Genomic DNA, 26914 nt, shown 5'->3' on the forward strand with positions numbered 1-26914 from the left:
ATATGATGAATAGTTTTATTTATACATGTTTGAGTTTTTGAAACTATATTTGATGAATATCGTCGTTTATATATTCTAATGAAACTGTTGCTGGACAACTATACAGGACTACAGGAGCACAATACAAACCTAAAATATAATTGAATTACAATTTTTTCAAAAAATAAAATTGAAACATGCTTGACGGTCTTTAAGAGTCATAAAAAAGCACATTCTTGACAATTTTAAAATGTCATAAAAGAGTGCATTCTTGACGGTTTTTCAATGTCATAAACAATTAATTTCTTAATGATTATTAAATGTCATGAACACTCATATTCTTGACAGTTTTAAACGAACATGAATACTCATACTCTTGACCATTTTAAACTATCATGAACACTCATTCTTTTGACGATTTTTAAGTGTCATAAAAATTTGTATACTTGACATTTATAAAACATCAACGTTCATTCCTTTGATGTTTTTATTAACGGTCAAGAAATTCGACATTCTTGACGTTGGCTTCAATGACGGTTTTAAAACCGTCAAGAATAATAATTCTAAAAACATCAAGAGAGTCTATTTTTAGAGTAGTGTTTAGTGAGTAATTGAGAGCGTTTTTACACTAGTTTTAGAGAATTTTTGCTTACAATGTAAAACAAGGATTGAATGAATGAATTACTGAAGTGAAAAAAGGGATTAAAAGGCACTAATTACAGTAATTTGGACATAAACACCTAGAGATGCGCGCATAAATTCCATAGAAAAACCTGTGAGTGTCGTGGCGTTGGAAGAGAACGTTGCGACATTTGACCATTTTTCGCACGACCGCTAAAGCATTTGCACATCTTGACCTTCAAGTGCCATCCTGGGGTGCTCCACGATGCTGAGAACGACACACCTCTTCGAAAGAATAACAAAAAATGCCCATGGTCTCGTTTTTGTTCAATCTTGCTTGTTTTAGCTCCATTTTAAGCAATTTGCATTGCGTTGGGTTCGTTATGATGTCTAGACTATTATTATATACAAAAAGATGAATATAGTGAATATATGTAATGATATGGGAATTAGATATAGCCCTAACAATTACTCGAAATCGTAAGTGACTAAGACCAAGTTAAACAAAAATAGAAGAGAACTTAGAAATAAAGTATTTGTGGTATTTAAGCGTCACGTGTTAGCTTACATTAATTAGTAATTAGGCACATGATTAATATATGTGTTTGTTTAAAGGACTAGAGAGCAACTTCTTAACTCCATCTAATCTCATATTCTTCTAGAAGGCAACACTTGCAATGTTTTAAGAAGTGTAAGGATCAAAATAAGATTTAAATCTAACTATTTAATTAAATTTACATTCATTCATTAACTAGGCAAACCACTATACACCTATAGTTTAACTCTTCTGCACCATAGGACAAGTTGTGTCCTTAGATACAATCAGTATAAGTAAGTCAATTCTTCAAGTAGTTCCTAATTATAGCGAGGTCAAATATCTTTTCTACCCTTCTAATTAACTATTTTTCTTAACTATCTGTGATTTCATTAATAAAAATTTGTTTATGGTCCAACCAAAAATTAAGTCCCTTTCGAGCTAACCTCTTATCCAAAACACAAAAACAACATTTAAGATAATTAATTTTCTACTTACCCTATGTGAGTATGAGTGAATTCTATCCGGTGAAGTTATGTTCTCGGCTCCTTATTTAATCAAGTCCCCAAATTGGTAAACTTATAGAATTGGTAACTTGGGTCCATCTCATCTGTGCAAAATAAAGGATTGTGCCCACAGCCAAGAGTTCATAAATCACTTAGGATGATTAAGATTAAGAGTCCGTTTGGATTGACTTAAGAAAAATTTGTTTTTGAAGAAACTCATTTTTTGCTTTTTCACTTTTTGTGAAAATTGTTTAAAATACACTTAAAAAACTATTTTGAGGCTTCAAGCACTCTATTTTTTTTTCAAAATAACTTATTTATTTAATTAAACACTTGAAAATGTAATCCAAACCATAAGTCGTATATTATCTTCTTATAAAATATTTATCACATCAAATATTAATGGATTTACAAAGAGAGGTCAAAATATTTTGCGGTCTGGTCTTTTACAAATTTTTTGAATAGGACACCCCCACTCACATGTCTTCTTGTGAACCAATTTTTTTGAAGCAAATCATTTGTAATTATTATGAATGAGTAGTGCTGATAGTGTTACTAGGATGAGACACCAACGTTATTTATATACTTTATAACCTTAAGTTATTTCTTGAACATGACCACCATGTTTGTCAACATCATACAATCTCATCATACAATCGCAAGACTACATATCATAATCTTGGATTTTTACAACTATTGGATAATTTATATTGAACAATGAATAATTAAATTAATAAACTAATCAACCTAAAGACTTTAGGGCACAAATCCCAACAATTATCACTACAAATCTATTTTCATAGACTTTTTTTTAAAAATATCCTATAGTTTTAACAACTTAAGAACAAAGGTTGTTTTTAAAGCGTTTACAAAGTGCTAAAAAAAGTTAATCATAGTTGTGACTTTTACCAAGTTCTATAAGAGGCAAATTTTTATAATGTTTAATTATCTAAATTCCAACAATTTACTAACAGAACCATTTGCTATTGAAAAACAAGACCGTTTATGAAGGTTTTTAAATGGCTCCATATTTTTTTTTTTATAGAATGAGTTGTTATGACTTTGCATAAAAGGTTATAAAAGGCGTATGATAATGCAATTTAAAATATATAGGATCTTTTTCCTTGTAGGAAACGAGCTCTAAGCTTTCTCTTATTACTTCAACAAAATGGGTTCCTTTTCAACATTTGCACTATGTCTTTTGATATCTATCTTTTTTTCTAGCCTATTCACTATCGAAGGAAAACCATTCCAAAATCCACTCGTTACAGTCAACATAACAAATGCTCTAACACATAAGGATCAACTCACCGTTCATTGCAAATCTGGCGATGACGACTTGGGAGTCCACCAGCTGCAGCCTTTGGGTGGCTACGCCTTCACTTTTCGACCAAACTTCATTGGTACAACATTGTTTTACTGTACCTTCCAGTGGCCCGGTTGGTCACACAGCTTCGATATTTACAAGGATTCAAGAGATAGAGATCGTTGCAACGGTCTTTGTTTATGGATTGTGGGTGAACAAGGTGTCTGTATGTTCCACTATGTTACCAAAAAATATGATTTTTGCTATACATGGGTGGATAAATGAATATATAAAATCGATATATCCATAAATTAACTGAAAACTTCAATTTTCATATTAATAAATAAATTAAACCGTTGATATGTTGTTTATGGTTTTTTAATTTTGATATTTTTGACATTTCGATAAATGTTTTTCAATTTCAAAATTAATAAATAAATTACCATGAAACTAAATTTTCATATTAATAAATAAATTAATAGGAAAATAGATTTTGTTTTGTCATGCATAAAAGTAAAAGCTCAATGCCATTTCGAATTTAATTCTTGGTTTTTATCTTAATTAAGAATTTATAACATCATGTGGTGTTTCTTATTCTTGTTTTTATTCATTTTTTATGCTTTTTTTTCCTATATTAAAAAACTATAAACAACGTAAGTTTGATTGTATTTATGTATTTTTCTTTCTTGAAGAATAGAAACAAAAATAGAATACCTTATATAACTATTGCTTATTTCTAGTTTCTTTCTTTACATTCGTTTACTTTTTATATTACATATAATTTTGAGATTTTTTCAATAATATAACAAACCAAAAAAATATTTAGACTGTATATAACAATTTTGAAAACGAAAGAAGCTCGCAGGCCCACGTTGGAAAATACGAACATTATCATTATCGTGCCAACTGTAGCTCACCGTACCGCCATTCGTCGTTGTCTGCCACCGCCACTCTTCATTCTAGTAAGTAGTTAGTTAGTTGAAATCCCAGATAATTTACAGGATGCTTGTTGAGGTGAAACCCAGGTTCAGGCGAGGGGAGATTCCTAGGTCCTGGTGAGGAGTAGTAATTGCATGGCGACTTGAATTCACTACAAGAAATCTGGCCTTTAATGTCGGTTTAAAACCGACATTAAAGGCCTTTAATGTCACTTGGCGACCGACATCTTTGCGAGCGTTATTAAAGGGCTTTAATGTCGGTTGGGCTTTAATGTCGGTTTATAACCGACATTAAAGACATCTTTAATGTCGGTTTATAACCGACATTAAAGGCCTTTAATGTCGGTTATAAACCGACATTTTTGAAGGTGTTATTGAAGGCCTTTAATGTCGGTTCATCTTTAATGTCGGTGGATAACCGACATTAAATATGTCTTTAATGTCGCTTATGATACATCTTTAATGTCGTTTTTCCACCGACATTAAAGATGTCTTTAATTTTTTTTTAACCGACATTAAAGCTGTCTTTAATGTCATTTTGAAATCGACATTAACGATGTCTTTAATGTCGTTTCTTCAAATTTATTTTTATTAAATCCTTGCATTATTGTCCATTTTGTATGACACCAAATAGTTAAAAATGAAATCTTTTACTTGTACATATACAAAATAAAATCTTAATAATGTGTACATTTATATACAACTTGCTCCAAACACAAAGAAATTATGAAGTTTAATTATTACACTGATCATCCTTTGGGAAAAAAAAAAAAGAAAGAAAGAAAAAGAATATATTGAGAGAGCAATAACTAAAACTGCAACTAATAGTAAACTAGAACGCTTCACAAATGACCAACTTCAAGATCTTGTCACAAAGATGAGGGTCTGGCTAATTGTACTCACTTGCAACTATTTCTTCTATTGCAGTCATTTGTTTAGTGATAGCTCCCTGTAAAAGACATCAAGAAGGTTCAATTAAGTAACAATGTTATGACTTAGTTGCTAGTAGAAATATTCACATTTGATTACTAATTAATAAAGTAAAGGGTTGGTTACCAAACATAACTTTTATTGCGCAATGCGGAAGGTAGATCCTTGTTAAACTAAGTATTTGAAACAACACCACCAAAAAAAAAATTGTTAAACCAAGTGCAACCACATAACCGTCTTACCAAGATAATATTGTAACTTGTTCATTCAAGTCTTCCTAAAAAACAAATTGAGAAACAAAGCATACTCCTAAACTCAATGTCACGTTGCATTTGCTGAATATCCATAAGAATATGAGGACTTGATAATGAGGACTGAAAAGGAATAAATATAGTCTGCTCACCTGCGAAACATTGACTATCAGTCTCGTAAGTACATAAGCAAGAGCAACTTGATAATATAAGACTTTCTTGAACCAATATGACCATGAGATCCTTGTACCCCGATTTCCCTGTACAACAACCTTCAAACTACATGTACACCAAGCATCAACAGGTTATTTATTCAACTAAAATTATTTTCAACATATAAGTAAAGTTGGAAGTCTCAGTAAACAAAGTGACTATTTCAACCAAATGTTCACCTAAAGTACAACATCTAAAGTAAACTCAAACAATGAAGTGCACAAGATATATCAAAACGATAAGAAGTTAGGATCTTACCATATTAAAAGCATTGCGGCAGCTAGCCAATGCCACTCTACTAGTTGAGTTCAATGTAATACAATTAACCATAGACCTGCGTACAACCAATGCCAGAACTGAGAGATTTATTTTCTTTTTGCAAGTTACTCTCCTTTTGAAAAGATTCTTCCCAAGTAGATCCAAGGAGGAGGGCTCCTGTTCTTTTGCTAATAACTTTCTTAATTTTGACAAGGTTCTTATCAATTCCCAAATAGCTGCAGCATTCAATCAACCAGTGGAAAAGAAAAAAATAGAAAGAGAGAGAGATGAGTGAGCTTCTTTTTCTTTTTGCAAATAACTTCCAAGTAGATAAGGTTCCTCCCATAATCCCAAGTAGATTCAGCTCCAAAAATAAAGGGGAAAGATAAGAGAGAGGCCTCTTTTCTTTTAGCAAATAACATCCATTTTGAACAACAAAAAAGTAAGATTTCAATCAATCAAGTTATGCCTCAACGAAAACCCAGAAACCACACTTCAATTAGCAACAAGAATTAAATCTATTCCAAATACATCAACGAAACATGATTCAAGTTAGTTCCAAACGAAGGAAATGAAAAGAAAATACCGATAAAAAATGAAAACTCCACCAATGTCAAGAATTTTCAAACAAATAAAATGAATAGCAAGCACAACTATATGGCCATTATGCATAATAGCCATTCAAAACTCTAGAAAGAACTCTGCCCTAATAATTTTCTGCAAACTGATATAAAAGAAGAGACTACCTTCAAACTGCAAACTGCCCTAATCTTACGACAAGGTAGCGATGTTCTGACAAGGTAGCGATGTTCCGACAGGTTTTTGTGCAAGATCGGTCCCAAATCTCTTGGTTTGTGAGCACTTCAGTTTTCCCATTAAAAAGAGGTTAGGGATGCGGACGACAAATAGATCCAAAGCAAAAGAAACACAAACAAACACATTACATATTCAAAAAGGGATGGAAGAAACTGAAATACAAATTCTATTAAAATACAAATCGAAACTTCCACAATTTTTAAGATATTTAAATATATGAGTGTTAAGAAAGTGTCAATCTATTTGAAATATTTGAATGCTCCTACTCATATATGACCCGCCCCTTAAAAAAGTTATAACTTAACCTAAAACTTCATGATAAAATACATTCTAAGTATTACTTCTACAAATGTATAATATGAACTCAAGGTTTCAACTTTCTAGATATTAATGACAGTTCACAGAAAAATCCACAAACAGTTTGCAAAGGATACATATTGATATCCGAATGCAAAAATTAACAATGTCAGTCGAACAATGACCACCAAACAATCTCAATGTAAACCTATATATTTTCCCACAATGTATGTCATGAGGTGGGAAAATAGATTGCATATTGACCATAAATTCCAAAAGCTGGAACCATCATTACAGTATAAGCATTATTCTTTGTCTTATAAAACCAAATCTTGCTTGCTTTATATGTAAAATTCAGGAAAAACAACATAGGACAAAGATTGATCCGGAATTGACTTTCAACTTCTCCAAAACCTTCGATCTTACAATGTTGACCCTACAAAAACATCAACCAGTTACAACACAACACTAAACTAATCAATAATATGTTGATCTGATATATCAACTAGTTTAACATAAAGTAACTTTAAAGGTTTAATTTTTCTTCTTTTGAGAAAGATACGTAATGTGGATATATATCAGTTGACACCCTCATCATATACTCCGCAAGTATCATTTCATTCAAATAACACAAAGAAGATATAAAAGAATCTGTCGAATAGAAATATGAAAATAAAGTCAATATATAGCTGATTTAAGTTCTTAAACTATACTTCAAACCTCATACAAATATTATTCATTATTTAATAAATTAAAGATTATGGTTTCATAAACCAAAATAATATAAGAACTAAAGAAGTTTCGAGGATCAAACTTACATCTAAACCTAAAGAAAAATATTTTTAACAGAATCAATGAGTTCGTAAAAAAAAAAAAAAAAAAAAAAACTTGATGTTTGATATATGTTAAGTTGTGTTTATAATTAAACATCTAAAATTACTTTAAAATTATCGAGGTCAAGAAATATATTCTAATTCATCATATTTGAAAAGCACTTACAGTACATTATGTGATATTAAGAAGATGAACAATACCTCCTCACTAAGAACAATCGCCTTTGATGCAACGGAGAACTTGATTTGAGAAGTGGTTACGCTAACACAAATGACTGTGACACATAAATTAAACAAGTTGTTAAAAAAACATAATACCGTCACCCATTCTTACTAAGAAACTTCACTTTCTTCCAAATAAATATATGAAAAAAAAAATATATTAAAAAAACATAATACCGTCACCTGCAAACTGCCCTAATCTTACGACAAGGTAGCGATGTTCCGACAAGGTAGCGATGTTCCGACAGGTTTTTGTGCAAGATCGGTCCCAAATCTCTTGGTTTGTGAGCACTTCAGTTTTCCCATTAAAAAGAGGTTAGGGATGCGGACGACAAATAGATCCAAAGCAAAAGAAACACAAACAAACACATTACATATTCAAAAAGGGATGGAAGAAACTGACGACGACAACAGGGATGGAAGAATCTGATGTATGCTGGTGGTGGTGGCGGCAGCTGTCGAAGAAGAGAGGGAAGAAAGTGATGAGATTGAGAAGGGTGAAAGAAATTTGAGAAAGATGATGGAGAAGGGTGAAAGAAATTTGAGAAAGATGAAAAATAGTGGGTAGGAGGGTTTGAGAAAAGAGTAAAGTAAGAGAGAGAAAGTTGAATTTTTACAAAATTAAAAAATAAAAATAAAATAAAAATGGGCTTTAATGTCAGTTCAAAAAAAGCAGGGTGTTTAATGTCGGTTTTAAACCGACATTAAAGATAGATCTTTAATGTCGGTTTAAAACCGACATTAAACATCCGCCTTTCGAAAAACGACATTAAAGCCCATTTTTCACTTTTTTCACCCGACATTAAAGACTAGATTTCTTCTAGTGATTGTGTGGATATTTATTGTGTTGGCTGTGGTCGTGTTCTTGCGATAAAAGGTTTGTTCACGAATTGATAGATTGAATTATTTATATTATACTTGTCTTTTGGCTTGATATTATTATTGTATTTGAGTTTTTGTATTCCCCAAAAAGGTATTTTCTAAACTTATACTCACTAAGTCCTTAACTTTCGTTTTAATTTTTTTCCCTCCCCAGGTTGTTTGGCTTTGAAGCCAAGTGAGGAATGGATGTCAGACGTAGAAGCCAAGTAAGCTAAGGGGAGAAGGGTGGTTATGGAAGCTTGTGCAGCGTGTGAGCCATGTTATCCTATCTCGCGTTAAAGCAGCTGGTAGGTAAGTGCATCACTTCTTAACGCAGAGGTTTACCGCTTAGTTCAGAAAAAAGGTGAGGGTTACATTAGTTAGTGAGACCAAATTGGGAGAGCAAAAGAGCCAAAGAACTAAGCCAGGAAAAGAAAGTCCTGAAGGTTGTCCATGACATGGTCGTTGGGTGATCAAGAAGGAAGAGGTCCTTACACTTGTAAATGCCCCTACTACAAGGAGTAGCATTAAGCGGTGGACGAAGAAAGGTGGATCAGAAGTCAAATGCCCACCTGGTTTCATGAAGTGGCATTTGGAGCGGGGTGTGATACTTACCATCACTTTGCCTTTTCTCTTGGCTTTTCTTTTATTAGTAGAAAGTTTTGTTTAAAAATTTGCATAACTTGGTATTTTTTAGTGATGCTTAGGAGAGACAAATTAATTTGTACCTTCCTAAATACTTCCAAGAGCTCCTAGTCCTTTGATGAATCTTTCTTCTTTGGTGCCAACCTAGAAGAAAAGGGTAGTTTAGATAGATAATGAGGAATAGTATTCAAAGGAACATTATTTACCTTAGGTTGTGATGATCGGGGAATGGTGTCGACTTTTTCATAATTTCTTACTAACAATTGATCAACAAAAGGGAGAGGGTCATATTTTGTCACTTGGGTATCATCCTTAGAAGAGTTTAGAACCTTACCATTTTGCAATGAGATAGCACTTACATTGCTGTGGTCAGGTTGAGCGAGAAGCTTACCTTTACCTTCTAGTTTGCTTACCGTCGTTGCCCGTGGGGTAATTTTAATATCCATGTTCATAAATCCAGCTCTTGTTTCCTGTTGGGATGCCTTAGCATCATTTTGACAGCCTTTTTGCTTCTTGTTCAAACGCCTTTGTCTCTTGTTTAAATACCTTTATTTCTTCTGACTAAAGTTTTGACAATTTCTTCTTATTACATACCTTTAGATGAATTTTAAATAGGAGGTTGTAGGTGGGCTTTTGATCTTGGTTTCCCCATCTTAGATTTGGATAGTCTCTCCATCTCGAGTTGTAGGTATTCCTATAGGGATTGTAGTTCTTACATTGTAACGCCCCAAAATAAGGTAACCTCCAATTTAGTTACCTTTAGTTTAACTTTAATTATATTGTATTTATTGGGGTGTTAATTTGAGAATTTATTTTGAGAAATGAACGGTTCTTTGTTATATATAACAATTGTAACCACAGTTGTGCACAAACAATGAAACTAGAGTAACATGAGAGGAAACAAACAACACATCAACATTTGTTAACCCAGTTTGATGATTATGCATCTACGTCTGGGGGGTTTTACCCAGAATAGAAGATTGTATATAATGTGAGTATAATAAATGTCGAATACATGGTTATAACTGAAGGAGCAGAACTCTATACAATTATCAACATGTTGTCCTAGAATTGATTCATTAGAACTAATTATGTAATAACATATTAATCATAACACATAAGAAGGTCAAAATGTCTCCCCCTTAATTTCTGCACTAACGATGATGTATTCAACTCAAGTCTGAACCACTTGAAGATTTCTTCTATTATTTTTTCTTATTATTTCCACGGAAAGTCACCAAGAAAAACTTACCGTCAAAGGCTTACATGCTAGCTTAACAACAACCCACTTTCTCACTTAAGATTTTACCAATATATAAGGTATAAATCCTAACCAATTGTGGGACCATCTTGGAAGGAAAATTTTAACCAATTCCTTAACTAATTTCAACAAATCAATACTGAATTAATTAAAGTACACGTGCTGAAATAAAATAGGTAGGAACATTTGCTAACATGTTTGATTTTATGGAAATTATGATTAATTAAATTTTTTGGGAGAATATTTAATTAGTTTGGAGATTTAGAATTTTTGGTGTTGTGAAGTTTTGATTCAAGTTATTTGTGATGGGTTAATTGGTGAGATTTAAGGAATTAGATTATATATATATATATATATATATATATATATATATATATATATATATATATAGTTAAAGTATAAAAAAGGGTAAAATAGTTATATTGTGGATAATATAATTATTAGATTTAATATATTATTTTGGGAGAAGAGACAAAGAAGATAAAAAGAAGATTTGATTTGTATTAAATGAAGAGAGAGAGGTGTTTTGGTTATTTTGAAAAGAATAAGGGAAAAGAGAAAAAAAAATAATTTTATTATTATTTTCTTAAATTGACCTCGGGATGCGTGCATTAATATTCATCTTCTTCCTCAAAGAAACCCGAGAAACATCATCTTTTTCATGAAACAAACTCCAACCGCCTCTATCAATCTTTTCGTTGCACGTTAGCTGGTCGCTGTTCGGGTTTTCTTCGAGTCTCTGCCCACTTCCTTTAGTTTTCCATCAACATCGTGCCACCTCTATAGTCACCGATCGTCGTGTCTTGCCATTCACCATCTTCTCCATCTCCTCTGTCATTCTGTCGTCACAAGTCGTCCATGTCTGATTGGTCGTCAAGTCGGTTCTCTATCAACATCGTTTAGAGCGCCTATCGTCACGCTCAAGCCATCACCAATCCAAGCAACACACGAAATTCAAGCCATCTCTGAGCCACATGTAAACTCCAAGCCGCATGCCCGAGTCGGTCCTTCCTCATTGAGTCGCATGCCTAAGTCAGTTCTCTCTTGCAAGTCGTTTGAGCCATTTCTTCATTTTCGCGAGCCAAGCCGAATTTCTTTCTCATTAAGTTGAGTCGCGTGAGAAAAATAATAATAATAAAATTATCACATCAAATCTTCTTCCTCAAAGAAATCCTAGAAGCATCATCTTCTTCATCAAACAAACCTTAGCTGCCTCTGTCAATCTTTTTGCTGGACGTGAGCCATCTGTCGTTCGGGTTTTCTTTGAGTCTCCACCTGCATCCTTTAGTTTCCAGTCAACGTCGCGCTGCCTCTACGTCACCGATCGTCGTGTCTTATCTTTCTTTGTCTTCTCAATCGTTCTGTCGTCGCAAGTTGTCCGTCTTCGATCGACCGTCGCGTCGCAACTCCATCGACATCGTTTGAAGAGCCGATAGTCACATGTAAGCCATCAACAATCTGAGCCGCACGCAAAGTCCAAGCCATCTTTGAGCCATACGAAAATTCCAAGCTGCGTGCCCAAGCCGGTCCTTCCTCTCTGAGCCGCATGTCTAAGCCGGTTCTTCCTTACGAGCCATCCAAACAATCTCTTCATTTTCCCGAGGCAAGTCAAATTTCTTTCTCATTATGCTAAGCCGCATGAGCCACCTTCGTCCTAGTGAACCAAGTTGAGCCACTTTCTTATTTTTGGTAAGTTTTGGTGAGTATTTAATTAGGTTTTAGGTATGCCCATCAAATATTAAATTTGTTGTCTTAAATAAATTAATTTTGGATTAAGTTGGACTATTTTTACATGAAGGTTTGACAAGATTGCACTAGGAGTTTTGTGCTGTAGAATTTTCCCAAATCAAAGATAATTTGGCTTCAACCTCAACTTTGGGTAAGTTGAAATAATTGGGTTTTTAGACTTTAGTCAGCTGAGGAATTTATTAATTTAGTTTCATTTATGTTTAGGACTTGACTGTTTGGAAAGCTTGACCGTGCGTGTTAGGATAATTTATTTAAGCTAATCTCGAGGTAAGAGTTTCTTCTACTAGACCCTTGAACTAAAGTTAAGAGTTTGCATGTGATTTACCTATTATGCATTGATGTAGCTAAAATGCATAATGATTTGATGATGCATGTTGAGGACTGATAGTTATGACTGAGTTATGTTGATGATGATGACTGATTTATGTTAATGATGATGCATGAAATATTATGTAACGATCCAACTCCTTATACTAAGTCGAAGCCGTTAAAATTTCAAAAGACAAATAAAGTTTGTAAAGTTTGGATAAAACGAAACGAAATCTAAAAAATTTATTATTTAAAAACCTAATCAAAAGTAATATGCGATATGTAAACAAATATTAAAATCCTAACTCGGACCCTATCTAATTTTAAAGAAATGAAATAACAAATAAAGAATAATAAAAAGGCAAACACTCAAGGTCTAAACTCAGACATAAAGCGGATTTATGGCTCGCCACGGTCACTTCTGGTCGCTCGCCAGCTTGCCCTTGCCCTTACCTCTGCCCCTACCTGGAAAAATGAAATGGAAAGAGTGAGTATAAAATACTCAGTAAGGGACCCACTACTAGTCCTGCTAGGTGCCTGTTAACTTCCTATTAGAGTCTTGAAAAATGGTACCCAATGACTGGCACGTTCTCGAACACATGCAACATGTGCTCACGTAGGAACAAAATCTGGTCTTTGGTGACCCAAGGGAACACCTAGGACAAACTGGTCTGTAGCGTACCCGGAGGAAACACTAAGACAATCGGGCTGCGAGGATCCCGTCAAATCACTCGAACCATATCTATATCCATGCCAGACTCGCGATCCCATTAGACTACGCAGTCCTAAATAGGTGGTGATCCTGGAGGACACACATGCAGGTACGACTCTAATAGGCTAAGCTAACATGCACCCTAACCATAGCATACACATAACATAGCATCATCACGTCATCATGTCACATCCTCATGTCAAAACATAATATCATATCAAACCACAACATCATGTCATATCATATCCTCATCAAATCACATGACGCTATGCAGTCTAGTCATCGATGTGCATAACCAAGAATGTATGCGATCTCTTAATTCTACTCGTAGAGCTAGTAGTAGAATCTCTTACCTGGAGATTTGCTTAACGAGTCCTAACCGCAAGGTCACGCTTTTCTAGCAGCGACGTCCTACTGGTTAGAACACAAACTTCTCACAACTTGATCACCAATCGATCAAAAACTCCAGACATTCTAATGAAGTAACTTACCTTAGGTCGAAGTTGCGACTTGAGCTCCTAACTGGAGAAGTCCCACGCTCCAATATCAAATGGTCCTAGATGCTCCTTCAGAGAAATAATTTAATTTAAGGCCAAAGTTAAATTATTTGAGATGCAACAAATTTTAAATGCTTAACTGGGTATTCCAAAACCCAATCAACTTACCAAACTAGGTGTAAAGGACCGGAGTAGGCTGACAGCTCGAAGACAGGCGAATCGGCTCGACTAAAAAGCAGAAATTGGCTCGGCTCGCGCGTGCAGGACGGCTCGGTAGGCATTGGCGTGGCTCGCGATCGGCTCACAGAGAATGGACGCTGGTCAAAAACCGGGTCGAAGGAGAGGCACGACTGTTCGGGTTGGGTATGTGTGTGCGACTCGGGTTGTGGAGGCATGATGCAACTGGGCTTCGCAGGCTTCGACGACCGGCGCTCAACGTGCGATGACGTGGCTAATCGAGCGGCTGGCGATGCAGCTGATTGTTGTGGCGGCAGCTGACGGAAGAACTCGGGCGGGCGGCTGGAGCTCAGTGTGCGGCGGCTGCGGAGCGAGTGGCTGGGCGACGGTCTGTTGATGGAGACGACCACGATGACAACGGCGGACGCTTGCACGCTTCGACTACGGCGGCGGCGCAGCGGTTCGCAAGGGGAAGGCGGCGACGCGGCGACTGGAAGAGGAAATCTTAGGGTTTCTTCCTTTTTTTTTGTTTTTCTTATGCACAGGTTCCAAGGCTCATTTATACAAAAAAAACCCAATATTAAATTCCCTTTTTCTTTTCCTTAATTTAATTCAAAACAATCAAATCTTCTCTCTCTTCAATTAAAACTCCCAATCTCCTTAATTTCAAAATCAACCAATCACATCACTCCCTTTTACAAGTATATATATATTTTTTTTCCAAATAAAATATCACATTATCTTAAACCAAAATAATTCAATTTTTCTCTTCCCTCAACTCAATTATCTTATCTTCGACAAACAACCTTACCAAATTTAATTATCCAATTAGAGAAATTATTTCATCCTCAAACTTAATTAATTATACCACCAAAATTTCATTAATAACTACGTCCAAAGTTTCAATAACTACACTTAAGATGACAAAATTAAATTCCAAATTTTGGGGCGTTACATATTAATCTCAAGATTGAGAGCGTTATGATTAATATTCATGCCATGTTTATGATGTTATTATGTGCTATATGCTATCAATTGAGTGTTCTATTAACTTTATCTGTTAGGATCGTACCCATATGGGTGTCCCTCAAGATCACCATCTTTTTATGACTGTGTTGTCCCTTGAGATCACCAGTCTCACGAGATGTTATTGTCTTGATTTCAGCATTTTTGTATTTTTTGACTATTTTTCTTTAAAAGTAGATAGGGCCCGAATTACGAGTTTATTTTAGATCTTATTTCTACATATTTTTATTTATTTATAATTTTAATGAGCATTTTGAGGTTTTCAGTTAAAATTAGTGTTGTTTTCTCATTTTGTTAAGAAAGTTTTTATTTTCTTTTAGTAATAATGACCTCAGAATTATAAAGAGTTGGGTTGTTACATATACCCTCTAACAGCATTGACCTCCTTTGTAAGTTAGAGGCATTTGTCAGTTTGATGCCCGATCATGCCACAAATGCCACATTGGATTATTTAAGGTGAACCTCCCTTAGCAAAAGAAATGAAAAGATTAGTTAGATTAAGAAGTTGGGATTTAATTTACTTACCTCTTTGGATGTTTAATTGTCAAGCTCGATGGGTCTACTCTCAGAACTTTTAGAGTGGTCAACCATAGAGGAGATTAAGTCTCGAGCCACTGTGGGTGTTTTATCCACCTAGGCTCCACCTGCTGCCGCTTCAATTGTGTTCTTATCATAAGTTAAAAAACTGGAGTAAAAATACTTGATCAAGTAATGATTTGATATTTGGTTGGAGGAGAAGCTTGCACATAGATCTTTATATCTCTCCCAATAGTCAGAGAGAGCCTCACCAAAGGCATTTCAAGAATCTAAAAGAAAACAGTAGCGTGGTGATTGTGACAAAGAAAAACATGTAAGGAAATATCAATCTTTATGAAATAAGCAATTGAATTGCAAAAATTAAGCAAGAAATTCAAGAATTAAAAACAAGTGCTTATCTCAATTAAAAAAATATAGAGAATTAGACTATTCACTTTATTTCTAATAATTGAAGCAAAGAGGCGTTTGCATTCAAATTGATCCTCAATCAATTGGTCTTTTAAGACTAATTGCCTTAATTTAATGAACAATTTAAAAGAACACATTCATACTAATTTATGCAATTAGGTATCCATCATAGCGGTTTCAACAAAATTATATTGTATTGGACTAAGATCAAGAGTTTCGAATTGAGATTTTTCAAGGCGGATGGATTCAATGGGATATTCTCAAATTAACAATCAAGGGAAAAATAAAAAAGATGTTAACTGATGCTAAATTATTCATTCTCAATATCATTGACATTCAAGCTTTAATACTGAATTTAGTACTTCTAGAAATTAAGCTTAAATTCTTAAGTTAAGTAGTCCTTTATTAAAATACAAGAAAGTTGAAGGGCCCAAGATCAATTTGCACGCAAGATTATTCAAATAATCTCGTAGAATTAAAGAAAAATCACAAAAATTTCCTAAGAATTCCATTAGACCATCACAGGGATTGAAGATCCAAGAAAGAAATGATAGAGAAAAATGCACATACTCGAAGCAAATTAGACTTTCTTGACGTTTGTGATTTTAATACTTGATTTTTTTTTGGAAAACAACATCAAGAAAGGGTGTTTAATTCAAAGATAAAACGTCAATAATTTTTATGAAAACACGGAGGTAGGTCAATTTTTCGTTTTCTTAACGTTTTTTAAACATCAAATAATATGTATTTTTTTCTTCTTGATGTTTTTAAAATGTCAAGAATGTTTATAAATTCGACTTTCTTGATATTTTGTAAACATCGAGTAATATGTACTTTTCCTTGACGTTTTAAAAACGCCAAGTAATATTAAATAAATTATTAACGTTTTAAAAAGTAAAAAAATTTTATAAAAAAGAAGAGGGGAGTAATTTTTTCAAATTCTTAATGTTTTTTAAATGTCAAGTAAAATTATTTTCCTTCACGTTTTAAAAACATAAAGGTTTATTAAATAATTAAAAAACACGCGAATAATATGGGATTTTCCTTTGAAAAAGCCCTAAAACGTACGTGCTTCCTTTCCATTCTTCCCGTTCGTGAAATCAAAAATGCAAAATCATCCTTCCCTTCGAAGAACTTAATGAAAATATTTTCTTCTCCGCAATTGTTGCAAAATGTCTAACTTTCGTACCACAAAATTTTAGCAAAAACCTCATCAGAATGAGTTTTGTAGCCTTTTTGAGGTGAAGTATGCTAAAATTTCTTTCGAGAAAGACTTTTCTCCCTTAATTCAACTCAAACTAAACCTTCCTCCCTTTAAATGTAACCAATAGCCCAAAGTTAGAAAACAGACTCAATCTGTGAACTTTTAGGAGTGATTTTAACAAAAAAGCACAAGTACTTTGGGAGAACTTTAAATCAGAAGTGACCTATTTATACTAAGTCGTGCATGAAAGATTCTTGACACCTCTTGCTTGTCGAAATTTAACCTATGCATGCACATGACACTTGGAATCCACTTAACCGACTCACCATCTCGCCCAACTTCACTCAAAACACCCAACCAAAATGCCTAAGCCCAAACAACAAGCAAAATACCTTATTAACCTCTCTTATCCAAGCCGAAATCCTCTTGTGACATAACCATGCCCTCCATGCCTAATTTCCATGCCTTGCTAACCTTTAAGAAGCCTTTCTCACCTAGTCAAAATGTCTGGCAAACCTCTAAAGACATGCCTTCTCGTCGAGCAAGACCATCTTGCCAGCACACTTAGAGGTTTTTTTTTACATCATTATCGGCCACACACACAAGTTGCTTGTCGCATAGCATACCTGCTTCTTTCCTAAAAAATGGTTATTTCCTCCATTTGGTTGGCTACTAAGGCCAAAATGTCTACACCATGGACTTGGCCAAAATTTACATTTTTCAACTTAACTCCCCTTTAACTTTAAAACCAATTCTTCTTAATTGTCCTTTATACTTACCATGACATGGTAAGGGTTGTATTCCATTATGAAGCTCGTGAAGAATTCCTAAATGCTGTTGGTTATCATTTCAAATAGGTTCACAAAGATGACATGGTTCCTGACCTATTGATACTTCCTCCAGGCAGTGACTTACATGATCATCCTCCGGTTGCAAATGGAAGTATCTCCTCGCAAGTAAGTATCTAGTTTTGTTCAGTCCATTGCCAAGAAGTATATATTTATAGCCAAAGCTAGCTGTTTTTTCTTTTTATTGTATAATAAGAGAGTGTTAATGTTTGTAGAGGAAAGCTAGTTCTATGGTTGAAGCAAACATTGATCCCAAGCCAGGATGGGAAGTAAGATCATATCTACCTGTATTTACTAAAATTACTCTAGTGTTAATAGTTTCCATTTTAATGGTTTGTATTATTGAATGTCCTTGATGCATGTACAGCTCCGGGTAACAAACTGTCCACCTTGCCTCTCTCATGAATGGAAAAGATTGGGTTATTGCATATGAATTGAATGAAAGTAGTGTCAAATGCTTACAACATACTATCAAAATATCTAGGGCTTCTAGTATCCTTCGTCAATAGTTTTGTTTGCCTCGATTTTTTATACCATATAGCAAGTTTCTATTCATCTGGAATCTTATGTTAGATGATTTTTCTATTTGGATTAGTCACCTTGCACACTAACCTGCCATTTTAATGGGTTGAAGACTAATGAATGATGAGTAAGGCGATGATCTCATTTACGCGTTTACCAGCTATTTCCCTAAGTTGCACTTTGCCTTGATTAGCCTTAATGGTGCAACATACAGACCTTTTGCATAGGGATTTCTGCAATCTTAATCTAAAAGATCCTTCATTATTCATAGTAAGTTTTATTCAACTCCAATTTAATCATCTTTTCTTCATAAATTACTAAAGCTACTGCATGTAACTATAATAAGAGTTACCCCCTTCGATAAAATATATATATATATACACACACATGTCCTAACCTCTTAGATGGGTTGGATCAACCAATCCCATTGCCCAACAACGATGGAAGTAATAGTTGTAGCCATCGTTGCTTAGAGATTATAATGCTTTGCTATTTCTAATTTACTTGGGTTGGTAGACAAAAGTCCAATCTTCTATGAAAGGTGCCATTTTTTGTTATGTTCTCGATGTCATCCACCATTGATATTTTAAGGTCCGTGTCATTCTTTTGGATCCTTCCTGCTCTAGATCTGGAACTATGACTGTCAGCTTAGATCCTTTGCTCCAGTCACATGCTGAAGGTAGTTCCTAGCCTTGTCTTAATTGCAACATCCATAATCCATTATCTATTATATCTTTTTTTGGTTATTGATTGCTACCTTCATTATATCATCATGAATTTTTCAAGGATAACCTCTGAAGATGATCTTGAATGAGTAAACAAACTTGCTACCTTTCAGAGAAAGGCTCTTGCACATGCATTTTATTGTGAGTTACATCTTGTTGTGCATTTCTTTTTCTTTCTCCTTATTTCGATTTCCTCTTCTTTTTTTTTTTTAATTTTTATTTTTTAGAGAATAGAGCTAAGAACAAAATAGATTTAATATATTGAAAACATTAGAAAATATCTACATGTTCTTAATGCTTAAAGGGACATTTAAAGACTAGGAGAAGCATTGTCATATCGGTTTCGATATGTTATATATCAAACAATTTCTTTTGTGAGAATAATAACTTTCTTGAACAATAACTTAGGGAGCATTAGCTTTCTTTTGTGGGACATCTAATTTGTTGAGACTTGAGTTAATTGGTTTACTTGAATTGTGAGTTAATTCATTTATTTTGCATGTTTATGATTGATACACGATGATCATACTTACAATCCGAGTTAGACGAGATTAGACTTATTAAAGGGGGAGGGAGGTGGAGTTGATTGATACACTTAAGAACACTACCATACTTTTTTATTGGTATACTTTTGAGATAAGATTTATTATAGCTAGATAGTTTAGGGATAAGTTAGTTAATTAGGATGTTGAGTTGAATTTGTGGCTATTGATAGAATTATATATATTGTTTTTGTAAATGATTTGAAATATTCATATATATGAAAGTTTTGGAAATGATTATATATATATTGTCAATAGTTTTATTTATATATGTTCGAGTTTTAAAACTATATTTGATGAATATCGTCGTTCATATGTTCATATGAAACTGTTGCTGGATCACTATACAGGACTATGGAGCACAATATAAAACAAAAATATAATTGAATTACAATTTTTTTTTAAAAAATTGAAACATGCTTGACGGTCTGTAAATTTTATAACAAAGGACATTCTTGACGGTTTTAAAATGTCATAAACAAGTGCATTCTTAATAGTTTTTCAATATCGTAAACAATCAATTTCTTGACAGTTATTAAATGTTATGGACACTCATACTCTTGATGGTTTTTAAATGTCATGAACACTCATACTCTTAACAGTTTTAAACTATCATGAACACTCATACTCTTGATGGTTTTTAATTGTCATAAAAATTTGTATCCTTGATGTTTATAAAACGTCAATGTTCACTATTGTTGACATTTTTATTAATCATCAAGAACTTCGACTTTCTTGACGCTGGCTTCAATGATGGTTTTAAAACCGTCATGAATAATAATTCTTCACAGATAAAAAAATGTCAAGGGAGTCTGTTTTTGTAGTAGTGTTTATTTAGTAATTGAGAGAGTTTTTACACTAGTTTGGGATAATTTTTGCTTTCAATGTAAATTAAGGATTGAACGAATTAATTAGGGAAGTGAAAAAAGGGATTGAAAGGCACTAACGACAGTAATTTGGACATAAACACGCAAAGACGAATGCCTCAATTCCATAAAAAAACCTGTGAGTGTCGTGGCGTTGGTTGAGAGCATCTCGACGTTTGATAATTTTTTGCATGAGCGCTCAACCATCTGCACATCTTGACCTTCAAGTGCCATTCTGCAACACTCCACGACGTTGGGGAAGGCATGCCTCTTGAAAAAATTACAAAAAATGCTCATGGTCTTGTTTTGGCTCTTTCTTGTTTGTTTTAGCTCCATTTTAAGCGATTCTCATTGCGTTATGTTTGTTATGATGTGTACACTATTATTTTATACAAAAAGATGAATTTAGTGAATATATGTAATGATAGGGAAATTAGATATAGCCCTAACAATTACTCGAAATAGTAAGTGACTAAGTTAAAGTTAAACAAAAATAGAAGATAACTTAGAAATAAAGTATTTGTGGCATTTAGGCATCGTGAGATAGCTTACATTAATAAGTAATGGACACATGATTAATGTATGTTTTTGTTTAAAGGACTTGAGAGTAACTTCTTACCTCCATCTAATCTCGTATTCTTCTGGAAGCCAACACTTGCAATGTTTTAAAAAGTGTAAGGACCAAAATAAGATTTAAACAAAACTATTTAACATTCATTAACTAAGCAAACCACTATAGACCTATAGTTTAACTCTTATGCACCAAAGGACAAGTTGTGTCCATGAATACAATCAGTATAAGTAAGTCCATTCTTCAAGTAGTTTCTAATTACAACAAGGTCAAATATCTTTTCTACCCCTCTAATTACCTATTTTTCTTAACTACCAGTGGTTTCACTAATAAAAATTTGTTTATGGTCTAACCATAAATTAAGTCCCTTTCGAGCGGATCTCTTATTCAAGACGCGAAATCAGCACTTAAGAGAACTAATTTTCTACTTACCCTATATGAGTATGAGTGAGTTTTATCTGGTGAAGTGATGTTATTGACTCCCTATTTAATCAAGTCCCCAAATTGGTAAGCTTATAGAATTGGTAACTTGGGTCTATCTTTTTGTGAAAATTGTTTAAAATACACTTAAAGAACTATTTTGAGTGGCTTCCAAACATTATAATTTTTTTCAAAATAACTTTATCTTTTAATTAAACACTTGAAAATGTAATCCAAACGTATTTACCACGTGATGGTTTGAACGTATGGAATGTATTTGTGCTTGTGGTAATGTTTGTTGTAGTTTGATGCAAAGAGAATTACTTTTCTGCGGTATAATCTTGTAATTATTTATTAACTGAATCATGTTATTTTCTCGAGAAAAGGTTTTCTAAAATCCATCACTCACTAAGTCCATTTGACTTATGTTTTAAGGTTTTCATCCCTAGGTTGTCAGGAATTAAAGTCAAGTGAAGGACGGATTTTAGGCGTTGTAGAATAATTAAGAAGGGAAGCCAAAGTTACTATGTAGCCGTACATGGTGCGTTAGCCATGGAAATTTCTAATACGCCTACTAAGCCGATTGGTAAGCGAATTACTCCTTAGTGCAGATGACTCGACTCTTAGGAAGGCGATAGCAATACTTTAGTTAGTGAGGCCTAACCCGATGAGCTAGAGAGCAAAAGAGTCGAATAACTAAGCTTGGGTAAGGATGGCTTCACACCTCTAAGTACCCCCGTCTCAAGAAGCAGCATTAGGCGATGGATGAGGAAAGAGTATCCTTTGGAAGCAACTAAAGAGGGAAAGAAGGGAAAGGTGCATTTTTACACGATGAAGTGAACAAACTAGACATCAAGTTGGAAAAGTTGTGCTAAAAAAAGGGAGGCCTAAAGATTGTCTGTTATGTCTTGTTGCAAGAAAAAGTCTAAGTTTTTTGAACATTATAAAAAGTGTTAAGTTAATAAAGAAAAGTTTTGTACATATTTCACTATATTATCTTGGGTTGGATCAGCCAATCCCATTGCTCCACAAGGATGGAAGTAATAACCGTAGTCATCATTGCTTAGAGATTAGAATGCTTTGTGATTTCTAATTTATGCTTGTGCTTGTAGACAAAAGCCCTATCTTTTATAGAAGGTGCCATTGTTTTGTTACGTTCTTTATGTCATCCACCATTAATACTTTAAGGTTCGTGCCATTCTTTTGGATCCTTTTAGCTCTGGATACGGAATTGTGGCTGTCAGATTGGATCCTTTGCTCTTACCACACGTTGAAGGTAATTCCTAGCCTTGTCTTAATTGCAACATCCATAATCCATTATCTATTAAATCTTCTTCTGGTTATTGATTGCTACCTTCATTATATTGTCATGAATTTTGAAGAGACAGCCTCCGGAGATGACCTTGAATGACTAAACAAACTCGCTGCCTTTTAGAGAAAGGCTCTTGCACATGCGTTTTATTGTGAGTTACATCTCGTTGTTCATTTCTTTTTCTTTCTCCTTTTTCCGTTCTCCTCTTTTTTAATTTTTATTTTTTAGAGAATAAAGCTAATAACAAAATAGATTTAATATATTGAAGAACATTAGAAAATATTTGCATGTTCTTAATGTTCGAAGGGACGTTTAAAGACTAGGAGAAACATTGTCATATCGGATTTAATATGTTATATATCAAACTACTTCTTTTATGAGAATAATAAATTTCGTGAACAATAGCTTAGGGAGTAGTAACTTGCTATTGTGGGAGCATCTAATTTGTTGAGACTTGATTAATTGGTTTGCTTGAATTATGAGTTAATTCATTTATTTTGCATGTTTATAGATTGATACACGGTGATCATATTCATAGGCCAAGTTAGATGAGGTGCGAGTTCAGTTAGTGGTCCTTTTGGGTTCGTACTTGCGGTTATGACTTATTTGTGATTCTAAAGTAGAAAATATTTTGTTATGGTGAATTTTTGAAATCGTTCATATGGGGGGTAGGGGGTGGAGTTGATTGGTACACTTAAGAACACTACCATATTTTTTATTGGTAAACTTTCGAGATTAGATTGATTATAGCTAGATAATATTGGGATAAGTTAGTTAATTAGGATGTTGAGTTGAATTCATGGCTATCAATGGAACTTTGACATTTTTTTTCCTCTGCGAGTGGTCAAGTCATCATGGTAAGACATTTCATGACCTCCACTTCCCTTAGGCGTAGACACTACCTCTTGCATTATTATGCTAGACGCCTAACTTTTGGCTTTCGACGCGTGCTTCCTTATTGTCGTCCATTCTTATTACGTCACTTGTCTTCTCATGATAAAACCTAGGCTTACGTGTTTCTCTTTACGTCGCTCCACTCTCTTTTTGCATCCTTCCTTTCATGACTTTACACTTAATTCAAAATTGATCTTTTGGCAGATGTTCCCTCCTTCTTTCAGGTCAAGGCCTCACAATAAACCATAAGTTTTAATGTCTAAATGCAGGATTAAGAACAAAATAAGAAGTTAGATAGAATAGAATAATCTGACTAAAATGCATAAGAAATATGTCGAAACACGTAGCTTATGTTGTATATTCATACATATTTAGAAATATACTTTACATAAGCTTGTGCCTGTTTCACCATGTTTTTAATGTCTAAACGCAGGATTAAGAACAAAATAAGAAGTTCCTGAATCACAGAGGAACTCACGAGAAGACTAGGCGAGAAGGCCATATCAGTAGGCAAGAAGAGGTTTGCTAAAAGACAAAAGTGACAGATTTCTCGCCTAAATCTGCTATATAAAGGACTCCATCACCATCAAGAGAAAATGGTATGAATTAACCCAAAGAGGTTCAGATAGGCCAAAAGCCAGCCTGAATGGGCTGAACCCTAGAGAGTGGTGGGAAAGAATAGCCTTTCCACCATCTGCAAAGTCTTTCTTCATCTTCTCTGGTCAGTCTTTGAGTGAGAGCTTGAGGTTTGTGTAAAGAAGATTCCATTCCCAACTTTCCCCATAACTTGTATTAGCATTTCTATTCTTTCCATTTTTATATATTTTGGTGTAATGTATTCATTCATATTATACATTGGCTTAAGGCCTATATTCTTTAATACATTGCATATTTTTCCAGTTTTAATCTTCCATTTCTTTACTATTCATGCATATTTATGTTATTTGTAGTTTAAGTCTTATGATAAGTTCTTGATAAGAAGGTTAACTTATATTTCTTATCGCATTAGCTGAGCTATTTTCATCACTTGGCCAGTGTATATCACCAACTACCCGAGAGGGCAAGTAGTAAGGAGAAGTTTGGAAACAAGTTTGAGTATTAGGCGCCGAGAGGTTGCCACCCTTAAACGTGAAGGTCTATAAGTCTTGTAAGTGAAGCATTTTAGATATAACTTGCTTAACGCAACTTGGTCATTTGGATACCTAAACGTGATTATGTATGGTGTTTAACGACTTCGAGAAGAAGGTGTCTTAATCATAAGCACGTTAACTCAGTTATGTTGCATCAAGGGTCTTTGATTTCTTAATCGCCTAGTAATACGTGGATTTCCTTCACCTCTTCTTTTATGCAAGTTAATTCACTATCCCATCTTGCATCCATCTTAATTCTCCTTTACATATTCTCTAGTGTAGATAAGTAGATATAGTTTCAACTTATACTCATTTACACTGTATAGTTTATTCTTTATACTACTTGAATGCCTAGTGATCCTAGAACTAAGCTTTGATATCAATTCCCTGTGTTTGACTCTAGATCATCCAGATAAACCTATTGTTCACTTACACTTGGGCAAGCAATAGGAAAACTTGTACACAACAAGAACTTAAAGTTATGTAATGAAGAGATTCATAAAGAGCATGTTGCATGCAATGATCAAATAGAGTTTTCCCCACAGCTAAGTCACGAACAAAATTTCCAAGCAGTGTGCACTCGCCTTGTTGTTAAACTGAGGTTTGGGCGTTAAGGCACTTATCAACTGACTCCTTAAACGCGAGGTAGGATGACACGACTCTCACATCGCACAAGTTTATATAAAAACCCTACCTTACCTCCTTGATAACTTGTAGAAATACAAGTTAATGTAGCCTCTTTTATAGAATAACAAGGCCAAATTGTAGAAGAAATGTATCAAATGCCATGATTATGTTGAAAAAGGATAAGTATTTAGAAATACACTTTACATAAGCATCCATGCCTGTTTTACCAAGTTTTAGTGTATTAACGCAGAAATAGAAGCAAAAAAAGAGACTAGTAAATCACAGAGGATCTTGCACAAGAGTTATGCAAGAAAAGCCTATCTAGCGAGAACAACTGCTAGGCGAGGATCTATGTCATCAAGTGAGGAAGGTTCACTAGAGGACCAGAATGGTAGTTGGAGTTGATGTGACTTGACAAAGGCTGCAATCGGCGCTGACATGATCAAAAGAATAGATGTTTCCAAATAGAGCTTCTAAGTCAATCTGTACACTCTGAGCTTCTAAAAAAACCAGAGACTTCATGAATTTGCATAAAATCTGTGACCTAGTTTCCTCTTTGAAAATTACTAACTTAACATTAGAACTTACTCAAGCTTTCTTCACAAAAATGGTTAGAAAATAAGTAAAATTTTAAACAAAAGAAAACATCACCTTTTAATTCCTTCTAAGTAGCTCAAACCCACTCAAGCATTAGAGATTTTTTATGTGAATTTTTATGGATAGAATTTGTTTAGAGTTCTGTTATTGGTAAGGATTGTATTCCATTATGAAGTGAGGGAAGAATTCCTAAATACTATTGGTTATCATTTCAAACAAGTTAACAAGGATGACATGGTTCCCGACTTTTTTATTCTTCCTCAAGGCAGTGACTTACATGATCATCCTCTGGTTGCAAATGGAAGTATCTTCTTGCAAGTAAGTATCTAGTTTTGTTAAGAAGTATATAGTTAAGGCCAAAGCTAGCTATTTTTTCTTTTTATTGTATAACAAGAGAGTTAAACGTTTGTAGGGGAAGGCTAGTTCCATGGTTGAAGTAGACCTTGATCCCAAGCCAAGATGGGAAGTAAGATCATATCTACCTGTATTTACTATAATTATTGTACTCTAGTGTTAATAGTTTCCATTTTAACGGTTTGTATTATTGAATGTCCTTGACGCATGTTCATCTTCGGGTAACAAACTGTCCACCTTGCCTCTCTCATGAATGGAAAAGATAGGGTCGTTGTATGTAAATTGAATGAAAATAGGGTCAAATGCTTACAACATACTATCAAACTATCTGGCGCTTATAGTATCCTTCGTCGATAGTTTTGTCTACCTCGATTTTTGATACCATATAGAAAGTCTCTAATTTGTTGAGACTTGA

General features: G+C 34.1%; 2 long non-coding RNA genes across 2 annotated transcripts; both read right to left on the reverse strand.

Annotated features, from left to right (window-relative positions):
• Positions 1–4519: 4519 nt before the first annotated feature.
• Positions 4520–5159, reverse strand: LOC127150619 (uncharacterized). The gene is made up of 2 exons (XR_007823184.1): positions 4942–5159; positions 4520–4834 (listed from the first exon to the last, which is right to left on the reverse strand). It is a non-coding gene; the product is annotated as an uncharacterized LOC127150619 (long non-coding RNA).
• Positions 5160–6251: 1092 nt separating this feature from the next.
• LOC107990573 (uncharacterized) lies at positions 6252–8240 on the reverse strand. Its single transcript, XR_007819028.1, has 3 exons — positions 8080–8240; positions 7889–7996; positions 6252–6290 (listed from the first exon to the last, which is right to left on the reverse strand). It is a non-coding gene; the product is annotated as an uncharacterized LOC107990573 (long non-coding RNA).
• Positions 8241–26914: the final 18674 nt, after the last annotated feature.

The sequence above is a fragment of the Cucumis melo genome, chromosome 1, assembly GCF_025177605.1.
Source record: "Cucumis melo cultivar AY chromosome 1, USDA_Cmelo_AY_1.0, whole genome shotgun sequence".
Taxonomy (NCBI): Eukaryota; Viridiplantae; Streptophyta; class Magnoliopsida; order Cucurbitales; family Cucurbitaceae; genus Cucumis; species Cucumis melo.